This window comes from Felis catus, chromosome A1 (genome assembly GCF_018350175.1).
Source record: "Felis catus isolate Fca126 chromosome A1, F.catus_Fca126_mat1.0, whole genome shotgun sequence".
NCBI lineage: Eukaryota > Metazoa > Chordata > Mammalia > Carnivora > Felidae > Felis > Felis catus.
The window spans coordinates 53,781,338-53,795,121 of record NC_058368.1 but is presented as its reverse complement, the minus strand read 5'-3'; the positions used below and the strand labels follow the sequence as shown (position 1 = coordinate 53,795,121).

At 39.4% G+C, this 13,784-nt stretch overlaps 1 long non-coding RNA gene across 1 annotated transcript in view; it reads right to left on the bottom strand.

The window, feature by feature from the left end:
• The window catches only part of LOC109498754, a 376,552-nt gene that overhangs the window by 119,645 nt on the left and 243,123 nt on the right, over positions 1-13,784 (bottom strand). Inside the window, exon 4 of the long non-coding RNA XR_006595902.1 lies at positions 5,476-5,539. This is a non-coding gene — a long non-coding RNA (uncharacterized LOC109498754). The remainder of the gene's footprint in view (positions 1-5,475; positions 5,540-13,784) is intronic.

Sequence of the window (13,784 nt, the reverse complement as noted above, 5' to 3'; positions counted from 1 at the left end):
TGGAACAAGAATGTTGATAAAATATATATTCTACAATACTTAGAATATGGAGGTCAAATCTTATTTTCAAAGTGAAGTAGACCAATCCGTATTTCCACAGGTATTTCTAGCCAGAATATACAGCTCATTTGTGACTTAAAAATATGACATAAAAGCATAAATGCCTCATAATATTTATGCTGGGTCATAGCAAACTTGCTCAATTGTAATGTTTTCTCTATATACTTTTCTTAATCAATATGAAGAGCTTTACTTATATCCTGGGTAAATGTCACTATTTTGTTATAAACTGTCAGAGTTATTTTGAATTTTGATTCTTCTGTCTGTCATGGAATTATTCCTCAGTGCTCTGTGTCATCTGGGAATGTGATAACCCTGCCCTCAATATTATCACCCAAAAGTGTGATAAAAATTTTAAAGCCATAGCCAAGTGAAAAATTCAATGGGACAAAAATAATTTTGCTTAATTAATCGATAGCATTGAAATGTGGTCTTTTAATCTGCAGTTATGTTTTCATCCGGCCTTCCTTTCTTTAATATACACAAAGACAGCCCAAGATTTTGGTCAAACACTTTGCTAACAAGGTCAAGTTTTGATTCAATTATACTTGTAAATCTACTGTTACTATGACATTGGTCTCGGGATGACACTTATATTGCATAATAGCGCTAGAACGATAATGAAATTTGGTATGGTCAAGACTCATGGACAAAATGAACAATGCTGGCCAAAGTGTGTTACAAGTGCACAACTTCATACTCATCATGCTCATACTTCATACTCATCATGCTCATATTGATGAAAAATGGCTAGAAACTTAGCTCCCTCAAACTTCCTTGCCCTTCAACTGTTTGTGATGTGAATCCTATACTTTGTATTCTTTGTATTGATCTAGAAGACCTCATGTGCAATTTTACCCAACACAGGGAACCGAGAAGTTGTAAAAGAAAAAATAGGCATACTGTGCCTTAGAAAAACTAAATTGGCAAAAAGACGTCAGACACAAAGGACCAACTTAGAATAGGAAAAAATGCGTTAAGTCAAATAATAAAGGATGAATATATGATGCTCTTTATGATAGATCTGTATTATAAATCAACAAAACAAAACTATTGAGTTATAGGCTCAGGATAGTTGGAGGTCATTCATGGAAAAGCAAATGTGAAAAAACTAACAATTGCATGAAAAGATACTCAACTTCACTAGTAGTGGGGGATGGGAAATTTAAATAAATAATATGTTCCTTCATCAATTTACTCTCAAACTAGTAGAGATTAGAAATAAGAACATTTATCGTAGATTTGGATAAAAAGAAATAGTATAATTGGAATAAAAGAAAATGAGACCTCCCTCCCATTCAGTGCTGGAAACATGAAGTATTCCAGTCCCTTTCAGAAAGCAATGTGGCAAATATCCATTAAGTTAAAAATACTTTTCAATCTAAAATCCCCACTCTGGTCATCATATAGAAATATATATACTCATATATATATATGGATATGGATATGGATATATAGATATGTATTTCATGAAGCATTGCCTGATTATATTTCATATACGGTTGTTTCAAGTTGTAAAAAGAAAATCAAATGGAAACAAATGAAAGCCTGCTGATAAGTGGATGGTTGAATTCATGTGGTATATTCTTACCATGCTATATAATGAAGCCTACAGAGATCATAGAACGGGAACATTTGATATGGTAGATGTATTTTCATGTGCTATTAGTGAGTGAAGTACATAAAAGTCTTATTATGTAATTTGTATTTATTTTTATTTTTTACTTTTTAAAATGTTTATTCATTTTTGAGAGAGCATGAGCAGCAGAGAGGCAGAGGGAGAGGGGGACAGAGGATCCAAAGTGGGTTCTGCACTGACAGCAGTGAGACCAATGTGGGGCTTGAACTCACAAACCACGAGATCATGTCCTGAGCAAAAGCTGGACGTTCAACCGACTGAGCCACCCAGGCACCCCTATAATCTTGTATTGATTAAAGAAAAATAAATAATCCCTATTATACATGTGCATATGTGGATATATTTATGTGTATATATATATATATATATATACACACACACACACACACACACACACACACACACACACAGATATATATACACACATGTATATACTTTTGCTTGCAATTACATGAGCAATGGTAACAACAGCTATTATGGGTCACTGGGGGGTAGGGGGCAAGAGGAGTGTGAGAGGAGCAAGAAGGGATCCAAGTAAAACAGTATAAGAAAACAGTACTATGCTGAAATGTCTGGCATATAGATAGCTAAACACATATATATCATCACATTTTGTATTATGTTCAATAGTATAGATGTGTTTAAAGGATGTCTGAATGAAAGTCATGAAAACAGACCAAGCACAGAAACCTTGTGAACAAGTCAAATGCCATTTCTAACAAACTGAAACTATTAAGTAACAAATTAAATCAATTAAATAATTTCTGACTCTAATAGTGCCTATGTCAGCTCTCCCTATTACCAAATGCTTTCTCATTAACTGTCTCGTGTAAACTCACCACCCTGCCTATGATTAAATACAAGGATGAAAAGCAACTGTCAAGAATCACTATCGGGGCGCCTGGGTGGTTCAGTCAGTTAAGCATCCGACTTCGGCTCAGGTCATGATCCCACAGCTCATGAGTTCAAGCCCCACATCAGGCTCTGTGCTGAGAGCTTGGAACCGGGAGCCTGCTTCAGATTCTGTGTCTCCAGCTCTCTCTGCCCCTCCCCCACTTGTGCTCTGTCTCTGTCTCTCTCTCAAAAGTAAATCAAAATATTTAAAAAATTTTTTAAAAAAGAATCACTATCATTATATGTACCTTGTACCAAATTTTGAATACTTAGTTTAAGAAATTATATGCTTTCAGATAACATTTTAAAGTCATCTACTAAGAAAAAAAGGTTAAAGTATAAACTTATTTTTAAAATCTCATGCCATCTCATAAGGCCACAAAACCCAAATGATGCTAAAAGCAAACTATAGAAATGAACACTCAGAAACAAGAGGCTGTGCCTGAGAATTTCAGTATTCTACCCAGGAAGCTGTGGGCACCAACATTCTTTTAAAAAGACCCAGGCGAACTGAGAATGAAGAATCACAGCTTCTAATCTTGGCTTTGCTGAGAATTTGCAATGTGACTTTGAGTAAATCACTTGACCCTTCTGAGCTTCTGATTCCCTGTAGGTAATAATCCTAGCCTTATCTCCCTCATTGTTTCAAAAATAAAATGAGAAGGATGATTTATGTGAAAGCACTTTGAATAGTAAAATGTGCTATATTATTATTCAAACAAGGCATTATCCTCTCAAACCTACTTAGAAAGGGGTTGTAAATGAAATACTGCATATTAATGTGATCCAGGGCTTCAGAGAAGTTGGATTCTCTGGGCACCATCACAGTCTCGACTGTTTGTCAGCACAGCATAAATTATGAGCCCCAAACAAGTCTTCAATGCCCTTCGGAAGCTTGAGAGGCCAGTGTGAGGCGGCTTAGCGCCCCCCCAGATAGGTACCACTGAAGAGAAAGGAAGAGTGTTTTAGAAAAACAGAGAACATGGTCTGCCTGCCAAGTCTGTGCTCAAGCTACAGTTTCTCATGTGCACGGGTGTTGAGAATAAAGGAAGCATGTCTAAAAACCCAAGTTGAGGCAGGAATTTCCATACCCTCTGGGTATCTCACCGAGTTACTATTATGGATGCATGTCTGTGCATAAGTGTGAGTGAATACACACAAACATGACATTAACCAAAGCAGATAGCTTTTCCACGTTACACGCCCAATTCACGAAATGGCATCAGCTCCACAAACCTCATTTGCTCTTGTAATTGGGTCCTTTTGCAAGTATGGTTTGAGCATTTTGGACGCTAGAGTCATTCGCCATTCAGTAGCATCTAAGGTTTCCACAAAGTGCATTTCTCACAACCGTATTGTGTAGGTTGCATCTCAGAAATTATTTTTCTACTTATAAATCTCGGAAGTGTCCACCTAGTTTGTTATTGTTATTATTATTTTTAAATATTAGAGTTTTAGAATGAGGCAAGACTTGGAAAAACTGGGTCATAGATTTTCTCAATCTGGGACTCTGACTCAATCTGGGAATTCTCACGAGCGTTTTATTAGAATCACTGAATCTGCTCATTACCTGTGAGGTTTCAAAGGAAGTCGGATCCTAGAACAAGGTTCCCCTTGTGTGTCCAAGTGCACCTTGGGCTTTATTCTCCCTACAAGCCCATAAAGGTAATAGCCACACACTCTGGGCACACAGTAAAAAAGTCTCATTCTCGGTTGCCAAAGCCCTGAGGGCTGTCATTCTTCACTCATCATGGCTCCTGGCAGGCCTATCACTGCCAGGAAAGATTTTTTTTTTTCTCCATGCAGTATAGCTTAGTGATGAAGGGTCAGGGTTATAATGTCTGAGAGATTTGAACTGGCAACCCAGCTCAGTCACTTATGTGACTTCGGGCAGGTTTGTTAACCTCTCCAATCTGATTTCTTCATCTGGCAGATGGACAGAAGAGTTTCTAACTAAAAGGTTGACAGTGGGGGATTAAATGGGATCATGCATGGAAAGTGTTTAGGATAGCACCACGTACATAATAAACACTCAACCGATGGCAACTGGTTATAGTAAAACAGTGGCCGTGACAGGCATTGCTCACCACTGCTGCTGTAGGAAAGTACATGTTTTTGGAGGCCTCTAAGCCCGTTAAAAGAGAAAAACACTTGTTCCTAAACTTAAAGGGAAACAAGCTGTACACATCAATTAGTAAGAGTACAACTACACTGATAGCTTTCCTGTGCACAAATCACAGGTGAAGCTACATCAAATTTGGACAAGGAAGCCAGGAAGACAGAGTCTCCACTCCTCTGGGTGACTTCTGAACAGCTCTATGGCCTACCTAGCAAGGAGGGAAAAATAGACCTAAAAGCAGTATTAAGATGCATGTGATATTATAAAATACCATATGTATATGTATACCTAGAATTATCCATATGTATACCTAGAATTATAAACCCTGGGTTGGTAGAACTAGTCTCCCTTGGTGTGACTGCTCAGTATCATTGTATCTTTAATTTTTAGTCTTGTATTTTAAAAATGAGATCAAGCCGGTCTGCATGGTTCCTGTGGGCATAGTGGCGACACAGCTCTGCGGACACAGCTGGGATTGGAAGAGCCATGATTGACAACATTTGACAATTTCCGTGGTATATATACTCCACCATGAGACGAGATTCATAGAAAGCAAAATTGAGAAAAGACACACATGGCCAGTATGAGCCAGGGCCGACCTCACCACTGTGTAAGGGGAACAAGCATGGTGGGCGGATGTTATCCAGATAAAGATTGCAGTCCTCCAAACCAAACAGGTCACTTCCACTCTAAACTGTCTGACTGTGTTTCTCTCTTCAGCCTGAATTATTTCCATTTGCTTAATTTTTCCCGCCAGTCTTACCTTCTTATCCTTGAGTCCCTACTGCTGCTCTTCCTTGAGTTATGAGCAATCTGTATCCTCTGAACTGTAAAGATAATGGAAGAGAGGTGCACAAAAATCAGTCACTTAGGGAAATATGGATACCTAGATTTCCAATAATGCCATTATAAAATAAGCTTATTTTAATCTAGGTTCACTACAGTATGTATCCAGAGTTAAGTTGCTGATATTCAAGTTCAGGTTCTTACAAGTGCACATATGGCCCATTTCCAACATGTGTTAATATGGTCTATCAACTTCTCTCCCCACCCAATCCAGTCTGCACACTGCTGCCAGAAATATCTTCCTGAAATAACACTTGGATCACATTCCCTGCTCAAAAATTCTAGTGGTTTCTCAGTCCTTCAGAAAAAGCCCAAACCCTTCTCTTCAAGGTCTCCCATAGCCAGAACTCCAGGGGCTTCAGGTGCCCACATCTCACATGATCTCTTCACCACAGCTCACTCACCATCCTCTCTGCCTTTGTACTCCTGTCTTCCTCTATGTAGCGAATGTTTCAATTTACCTTTGCTAAACTCATACTCTTTCTTTCGTACTGACCTCAAATTCTACTTTTTCTGTGACTCTCTTCTATCCACTCTGATCTGATCTTCTCTCCTCTGAACTCATCCCACTGTCTTGTCTTTACCTCTCAAACTGTTCATCCCATACACCGTTTGGTGTTGAAGCTCAAAGGCATTACCAGCATGAAAAGCACCAGGACCACATCTTTGACCATCTTGCCAGAACTCTCCAGGAGAACTTTCTTCGATGATGTAAATGTTTTTCATACACACTCTCCAATATGGTAGCTACTAGCCACACATGGCTATTAAGCACATAACTGTGGATAGTGCAACTGAGGAAATGAACTTTAATTTCATTTACTTCATTTCGTTAACATTTAAGTTGAAACAGTCACAGATGACTACTAGCTACATATTAGCCAGCACAGCTAGAACCTCTTTATAATATAGTGTGGTGTCTTCTATTTTGTCCCTACTCAACATTTGCTGATGGAATCAATGAGATTCCCCATGTCAGAACACAGCCCCAAAACTACTTTCTAGCTCATCTTTAGTTTCTAACGATCTCTTCCTATACTTATAGCCATTTCATAGCCCCCAAAACCCTTTTGGCGACACCCTGGTGACAATGGTCACTGGGTGGAATTTAAATGGTCACAAGTACGCAATCTGCTTCCAGCCCTCTAAGACTCAGAGGTGAGCACCAAGCATGCCAGGAATAGAGCATCTGAGAGCCAACTATTTCTTTTCACGAGCTCATGTCCACTCTCAAACACCAGTGTGCCAAAGCCTGCATGGCTAAGTCCACACTGAGACCTTCTGGAAATTGTCCCACCACTTTTGGTTCATTTTTGCCATGCTATTTAAATCCAGCGAAAGATGGGGCGCCTGGGTGGCGCAGTCGGTTAAGCGTCCGACTTCAGCCAGGTCACGATCTCGCGGTCCAGGAGTTCAAGCCCCGCGTCAGGCTCTGGGCTGATGGCTCAGAGCCTGGAGCCTGTTTCCGATTCTGTGTCTCCCTCTCTCTCTGCCCCTCCCCCGTTCGTGCTCTGTCTCTCTCTGTCCCAAAAATAAATAAACGTTGAAAAAAAAATTAAAAAAAAAATAAATCCAGCGAAAGTCTAAATTTCAGTTTCTCATAGCTGAAACATGGTTAACTCCTGGCTTAAAAAAATTACATATATATATATATATATATATATATATATATATATATATACCCTAATTTGCAGCAAATAACCTCGTTTATTTTTGCTCATTTACTTGCACAGATGGGACAACAGTTCGTTTGCAATTTAAGGAATTTAAAATAATGTAAACACTCTGTTTCAGCAACGTTGAAGAAAAACTAGAAAATTCTCTCAACTTGGAAAATGCTAAACTTCATTGAGAAATAACTCTGAATAGAATTTGAAAGCAAAATGAACTTTAGACATCAATGAGCCAGGTGCACCCACTCTACATTGAACAAATATAATCATTGTAATTTAGAATTGTTTTCGTAAAGCTATTAGTAAATCTTTGCCTACAGCAGAAATATCCAGAAATCCATTCTTTTCCTGCAGCATTTTCCATTGATTAACAGAATCCTGACTGATAGGACTATTAAAATGTCTTTTATTTAAAATGAGCAAATTAAATTAGATCATTTTATATTTTTTAATTTTTTTATTATTTTTTTAATGTTTATTTTTGAGAAAGAGAGAGAAAGAGAGACAGTGTGTGAGCAGGGGAGGGACAGAGAGAGAGGAAGACACAGAATCCGAAGCAGGCTCCAGGCTCTGAGCTGTCAGTACAGAGCCCGACACGGGGCTCAAACCCACAAACTGTGAGATCATGATCTGAGCCGAAGTCGGACGCTTAACCAACTGAGCCACCCAGTCGCCCCAGATCACTTCATTTTATAAACATAAAAAGTAAAATGCTGCTTTCATTCTTCATTCTGTAGTAGTCATTTAGAATAAAGGAACTTAATAACATCTGTCTTTAAAAAAAAAAAAAACAGTGTAAGAAAAGGAAACATTTACTTATTTGCCTTGTGTTTTTATTAGACACTGAGCTTTGCAAATGTAACTTTCCATGAATAATTCACCCCAGAATCTGGCCAACTCCGTATTAGCTTCTGTTTTTCAAAAGACATTTAGAATTGCATCACATGACGTAGCGCTCCCAGGCATGTGCACACCCGCACACTTAGTGTCAAATGTAATTAAATATCTTATAGCACAACGTAAATCACAGCAGATATTTTTTATTAAGTTTGCATTATCCTATAAGTAGGAGAAATATTAGAAAAATTAGAAAATACTCATAGGCAGCAAGTCGTTTTGTACTTTGCTTTGTATTCCCAAATAATCTTTGACTTCCAATTACACTACCGCATGGGATTTGTCGCGCTACACAATGCTCACTTTGTTTTACTGCAAATTCCCAATTTTGATATCAAAAGGAATACGAACCTGCCTGCAAGATAGTGATACTAAAACATATTCACTGTCAAGCGGCACTTTCTCTAGCTCTAAATGTAAATATTAGATCATACAAAGCCAGACACTTCTGATAGCCATATTAACTATGTAGCATGCTTAAATAAATGCGATGTTGTTATTTTTGAGCTCATATAGTACCCAAACTAAGCCAAAAGATGTTACCATAATATATGATCAGGTAGCGATCATGTAACCCTTTATGGTATAGAGAATAACATGTATAAATTTATTTGAGTATAATGTGTATAAATTTATATATAGTGTCCTGATGAAGAGCTTATGAAGTTGTGATACCTCTAAAATTTTCCTATATTCTTCCATCTACCATGGTTTTCCTTACAAGGTGCTTATGAGCCCCCTTAAACACAAAGCACAAAGGTCCTCTTTGCTCAGCTTGTTATATTTATCTCAGTTTACAAATAAGTAGCCACTGTTTTCTTAGAATGTTACAGTGTACTAGGAATACTTTGTGTTTTTGTTTTAATTATGAGTGTAGCTTCCATGAAAATCAATTTGGTCTGAGATATAGAGATATTCCATACTTCAGAAATGCCTACATCAATGTAACCTGTTGGACAGATATGCCGAAGGCCATTTAGGGTTCATGTATTGAGCAGCACCAGCTCTAACCTCCTGGGACACCCACACTTCAAACAGCATGTTCACAGCCTAAAAACTTTCTTCACTTGCAAACACCTGGCGTGAGATCTGTCCATATTTTAAACCAATTAGCATAGGTTATATTCAAGACAAAACACATTCGAGTGGTTAGTGTATTCCAACAGTATGGAGACAATCTGAAGGCAGAATGTGGTCTTGCTAACAATCACAGCTGAGCCTGAGATTCAAAGCCAGGCCCAGGACATATTCCATTAGTCAACTGCACAGACCAATAAAAATCACTTCTCATGCTTAAAAAATAGGGAGTTCCTAAAAGCAAAAAAGATTGTTTGGATATAGAAAATCCTACTGAATGAAGTCAAATCGTTTCTTTACTATAAGAAAAAAAAATCAGAATACCTCAAAAAATTGAAAAATACATAAAGGAGTTGGTGCAATTTAGTATTTAGAGTAGGAAAGGAAAATATTAAAAAGATGTCGATATTGTTATGAAGTCCAAACAAAAAGTACTCTGTAAAATAGTTAGCACAGCATGATGTAATTTTTCTGAGAAACACAGAGAGCAAGCTATTAATGGTGATTATCTTCAGATAGTGTATTATTTTTTTCTTTTTTAAAACTATCTGTGCTTTATAACTTTGTCTATACTAAGTAGGCATTCATTTTAAAAATTTTTTAAGTTTGTTTATTTATTTTTGAGACAGAGGGAGTGCGCAGGGGAGAGGCAGAGTGGGAGGGAGAGAGAGAACCCCAAGCAGGCTCCACACTGTCAGTGCAGAGCCCAATGCGGGGCTCAAACTTACCAACTGTGAGATCAAGACGTGGGTCTAAATCAAGAGTGTGACGCTTAATCGACGGAGCTACCCAGGTGCCCCAGTAGATATTCGTTTTTAAATTTAAATAATGTAAATAAAAAACCACAACTATTGACTGGAGCTAGAAGTATACTTTGTAATAGTATCATCAACAGCAATAACACTGATAATAGCAAACCTCAGTGTTTATGATATGTCTAAACATTCGAATGCCATGTTTGCTCCAATTATGCTTATTTTGTCATACAGAATATTGCTCTAAAACCCCATTCACGGATGTCTGGGTGGCTCAGTCGGTTGAGCATCCAACTTCAGGTCAGGTCATGATCCTGTGGTTTGTGAGTTCGAGCCCCATGTCAGGCTCTGGGCTGTCTCCCCCTATCTCTCTCTGCTCTCACTCTATGTCTCTCTGTCAAAAATAAACAAACATAAAAAAAATAATTTTAAAACCCTATTCAATATTTACCAGAGGGTGGATATTTCATATTCACAGAGTCAATCCACATTGTCTAATGTGATGAAAATTAGACATTTTGGAAAATGAGGTTTTCAGTCTGCTGTGATTCACATCTCATGGGTTGGTCTCACAGCTGAAATCATCTTACCTCTACTAGAGACCTGATATTGATGGTGGAATCAGAGATTTTTTTTTTTTCTCTGTTGCCTATTTGCTGAAAGGTTACTTACTAAGTCACTTCATCCATTCATGGATTGAGTAGCTACTGTGCACCAGGCACACTACCATGCATGAAAGGTACAGACATAAACATCACAAGATTCTGTCTCAGTCATGCATGCTTAGTATACATGTGGGGAGAGGCTGGGAGAGAGGAAGAAAGATGTGAAAACAATTAAGTATAATACAGTGCAATATATGCTAATAAAATAAAATACAAATGACTACAGGAATAAAGAGTGGGGTGGGCTTTCTGGAAAAGACATTTCTTTGAGCCTATTAAAAGTACATTATGAATACTAATGTCTAGTATGATCACAACACTTCAGCTCCTATGAGTGAATCGAATTAATATATACACACGTGAGGCAAAAATTCGATAGGGCTTAAATTCTCCAGCGATCTCAGAACGGGGATGGGGGGAGGGGTTATGTCCTCACATGCACAATTCTATTGGCAGGTATAATGGGATTAGCCAGGATATCGTTAGTGTATTTCCATGCTAGCTAATTCTTACCTCCTAATTTTTCCTTCCATGACTCCTTATGCGAGAAACCATACCTGTCCAGCTCATATTTTAGAATTTTTTCCCTGATACAGAGAGAATATTTCTGCCACCCATGAAAGCCAAGCCATGAGGCTTATTGAAATAGATGTGGCCTAAGAAATGTTTCAATCAGAAAGGCTCAATGGAGGGCTACTTCTTTGAGCGTGGCAGAGTATATAAAAAGGAGCAAAGAAGTGGCGGTCGATAACGGCAGAACCAGATTCTTAAGTGTCTAATCCCCGCCACCCCCTGACATTTTGGGAGACCCAAGAACGCTGGAGTTAGCCACACACTTCCTCTGGTATAATTTGAGGGACGGGGAAGCTCTTTGTCTCTGTGTCTTAGCCAACATGCCACGAGCAGGGACAATGCAGCAACCAGAGAAATGTCCTCTGGGAGTCTGCAGTAGTACTTTGGAACGAGGGACAAGCCTGGACCCTGTGAGCTCCAAAGAGGGCCCACAGCGTGTTGGGAGGGCTGGGGAAGTCCGCTTTGGAAGCGAGGATGGCAGAGCATGGAGGCGGGAGACCGCAAGCCAAAGGCCACACCCACAAACGTCAGGCGTGGATATCAGCATGATCTCTCTCGAGGCCGCATGGAGCCAGCCACATGTCAGCAGACCCCAGCGGGCCAGAACACACAAACTTCCTCACCACAGAGCACAAGAACAGCACGCAGAACAAGGACCTGCATTCATAGAGGCCCGACTTGCCCACTGCCACAGGATTACATGATCTCCCTCGGCCCCCAAACCTGAGACATATGACACCATCTTGGGGAAGAGCAGGGAAACAGTTGAGAAATCTGAAAGACTGAACATTTACCCTAAAGAGACTGAGTCATCCAAAAGAAATGATCTAAACAGGAAGAGACAGAAATGCAGTTAATTAGCAAGATTAAAGCACCTCACCCCTACCCCTATGCCCCGATCGGCAGAATTAACAAGCTCCAAGAAAAATTAAATCATTATCAAAAGATTCCCCCAAGCTTCAGAAAAGCCTCTGAGGGAATTATATGAAGTAGCAGTCACAGGGCAAATGTCATTTATCCTATTACACTAACACCCAGCACTCAAAAGCCGGGCTCTTTGAAGCAAGGTGACCCTCCCTCAGTTGACAACTTGGACTGATCATGCTAGAAAAGAGAGCCTCAGTCCCTAGATCCTTGATGTCAATAGAGATCATTTATTCAGCAGCTGCTTGCTGCTACTTGCTTGCCTGGCAAACTGGGTAGGGAGCAAGGAGGGCTAGCCACAAGAATCTCTGTTTCTAGTTCAGTTTGTCCTATCTTCTTATCCCTAGATATGCATTCCCTAATTATGAAATGGATAATAAGAAAAAAGTAAATGGTACTCATGAATTGGGGAGACGTTTTGATAGAATGTAAAAAAATCTGGGGTGGAGGGTGGGGACAGTAGATGACGTAGCTGATACTATTTTGTCACCCACTTTCCACTTCACGTCTACCATTTGGGGGGGAAAGAATGTTGTCAAGTAAGTTTGGAGGGCTGGGTTGTATAGCATTAAGCAGACTTCTTCTCAGAAGGGCTACCACTAATAAACCTAACATACAAGTTGCAATCCTGAAAGGGCTAGATATATAGTTACCCAAACATATTCCAGTAGCATACCGCAGATGGCTAGCACTGGCTCATGAGAGATTGTGGGCCTCTCTTCCCAACCCTGGTAATTTGAAATCAGCAACGCTGGGAGTATTTATACCATAAAAATTGACAAACACTAATAAGATGTTTTCTCTTTTTTCCTGGAGAGCTGGTTTTTAACAATTTTCTTTTCAGTGTTTATTTATTTTTGAGAGAGAGAAGGACAGAGTGCAAGCAGGGGAGGTGCAGAGACAGAGGGAGACACAGAATCTGAAGCAGGCTCCAGGCTCTGAGCTGTCAGCACGGAGCCCTACGGGGCTGGAACCCACGGACGGTGAGATCATGACCTGAGCCGAAGTCAGACACTCAACCAACTGAGCCACCCAGGGGCCCCATGGTGAGCTGGTTCTTAAACATTTGCCAGCATACTGTTATCTCAGAAACCACTCGTTAATAAAACATTCCACAGCATTGGTCGGTATTAGTATTCTACTGCTGCTATAACAAATTACCACAAAGTTAGTGGCTTAAAACAACACAAATACATTATCTCACAGTAAGGCAGAAGTCTGACACAAGTTTCACTGGGCTAATATCAAAATATCAGCACTCCTTTCCAGAAGCTCTAGGACAGAGTACATTTCCTTGCCTTTTCCAGCTTCTAGAGCCATCTATATTCCTTGGCTCATGGCTGTTCCTCCATGGTCAAAGCCATCAACAGATTTAGTGCTTCTCACACTGCATCACTCTGATGTCCTATTCTGCCTCTCTTCCACTCTCAAAGACCTACTTGTGATGATATTGGGCCTTGAATAATCCAGGATGATCTTCCTATTTTCAGGTCAGCTGATTAGCAACCTTAATTCCATATATAACCATAAATACCCTTTGTAATGTAAAGTAGTATATTCACAAGATCCAGGGATTAGTATGTAGTTATCTTTGAAGGGCCATTGTGCTAACTAACACAACTAGTGTTCAAGGAACACATTTTGGGGAGAGTCACAAAAGCC